Source organism: Etheostoma spectabile, chromosome 10 (genome assembly GCF_008692095.1).
Source record: "Etheostoma spectabile isolate EspeVRDwgs_2016 chromosome 10, UIUC_Espe_1.0, whole genome shotgun sequence".
Taxonomy (NCBI): domain Eukaryota; kingdom Metazoa; phylum Chordata; class Actinopteri; order Perciformes; family Percidae; genus Etheostoma; species Etheostoma spectabile.
Genome location: NC_045742.1, coordinates 29750399 through 29752779, shown reverse-complemented (window position 1 = coordinate 29752779; position 2381 = coordinate 29750399).

Sequence of the window (2381 nt, the reverse complement as noted above, 5' to 3'; positions counted from 1 at the left end):
TTTTTTAAACTTACACACACACCCACACACAACACACACAACACAAACACAGAACCACACTCACAAACACAGGGACCTGTACACATGCATTGATGGAATAAATGTCAAAGTAAAGGCGCTGCCATGGACAGACTCCCAAAGCAGCCCCTTGGCAGTGCCAGCATCCAGGTTAAATCAAAGGCCAGTTCCCCATGACGGAAGCTAGCTGCAAGGTACCTAGTACAAAAACCACAAAAGTTGTTGATCAAACCTGGTTCAAAAGATACAGGTGGTAAGCTAACGAGATGCATGCCAACAGCAGCAAAAACCCATGTTATACGTCAACTGCTGGGGTCGTGCTTTCTGGTCCTGGGCGCAGACCTGTTTCTGCGACCTGTCTTGAGAGTATCATCGAACTATGTGTGTGACACACCTGGGCGTGGGTGGAGGTGCCCCCCGGCATATAGCCGAGGGCACCTAGTCTGTGGGTGGCAGACTTTGTATAACTCACAATACACTTAAGCTGTGTTGTGGATGTGGTTCTTGGCCCGTCTCTGGCCATTTGGTTACTGGCCCTTGGTTTTCACAGTATAAATGCCAGCACATTTTCACTCATTTCCACTCCTCACTAGGAAGATGTACAGATTCCTCACCAATCTGGTATGGTGACTTGTTTGCGCTTAATCTGGGGGTTAATTAAAACATTAATTTACTTGTGTTTTTACTGTGTTTGTCTTTCGTTGCTTTTTGTCACCCTTATAGCGTTGCTATGACATTGGTGTCCTTTGGCTATGACAAGGTGATCTGAAGAGAAGTAAGTAGTGTACAAGTAGCTGTATTCTGATATATGTAGTTGACATTGTAGTTTCAACCAATTGGTACACAACTCTGCTTGTCTATTAAGTTCTAGCCGAACATTTTTGCTCTGCTGAATAAATTATTGCCAGTGACCAATGCTTGGACACCCGTGCCCATATGCTTGACACTGATGGCGGCACCAGGTGTCTAGTTACCTGATTAGATCAAGTGAGGAGCATTCTCAGTGAATGATGTGTGCTTTACTGTTGCATGTGGGATTGCAGGCACGTAGACGAGTCTCTTTGGTAAAGGCGCACGGCTGTTCTAGGTGCTCATGGAGCGCGGACTAACGTGAACAAATTAAATTAAATTGCATATATGTAGTTGTGTGCTCGGCTTTACACAAACTTCAGTTGGGTAGTTTAGTAGTAGTGCTAATAATGCTAAGGCTAATAACTATCATGATAGGCTATTGTTGTCTAGTCGCTGCACAAATAGCAGTTTTTATGCTGTTTAAATTTATGATTTAATATTTTTTGGTTGTTAAATTGTGTCAGAAAGAAAGTACAAACCAGAGGAAACTCGCTTGACATCATGTTTTTGGATCCCAAACGTACTACTACTAAAGGATCTGTAGCTCATCGCTTTTACAAACTTATTTGGGACTGTCACCAGGTAATCCAATGTCTGATCTGCAAATATTTGAAAAGATTGTGCCTATGCAAGTCAAATAAATCAGATAATTGATCGAAGCTGGCAAGACATTATTGGTATAAAGGTCGCCAACTGACCTAATACCCGTTGTTGACCAAGCTTTGTGAGCATACCCTGCGATAAAGTGTCTTTTTTCCCGGCGGTGGATTGAGGGGTATGTTTTAAGTGGTTTTTTTTTCTTTCGGCTGTTGTAATCTAAACACCCAGTGTTGTATCTGACATGTCACGAGGTTGTGTAAAATGAGCCATCTGACATTGTACGGATTTAGCTATGAGATGTAAAGGATTTGATTTGCGATATTGTAGAGAATTTTTTTTTATTTCTGCTTCTTGTTATTTTATATTAGCACAAAAAGGGTGTTCCCAGATTGCCTAATGATAATTTTATGGTGTATTTTACATTTCTGGTTGTCTATCGAGTAAACTACCCTCACCATCGTCCCCCGACCATTAGAATAAACTCACCAATCCATTTAAAGTAACGTGATATCTGGTGATTTTGGTAAGTCCCAGTTACATTCTGACAAAACCTGACGGCAAGATTTACACCTCCACACCCTTTTAGCATCAGCGGCCAGCCTGTCTAGACGAGAAGCCTTTACTTATTTTTCCTCCTGTGTGGACACGTCTTTGCCATAAACAATGGGAGATATTGCTTAGCACAACATCACTCTAAAAAATTTCGTCATTGGGATTTATTTTAAGCGGCCCCGCCATACAGTGAATATACCGTAACTTATAATCTTAGGTAATGTATGGTTAGTATACTTTTGTAATCACTTAAATGCAGACGTGGTCGATGATGATCCCCACCTCACATCGGTCCACCTCTGTTTTGGTTTTATTAAGTAATGGTGGGTAATTCTTTCGGAAAATTTGATCATACGAGG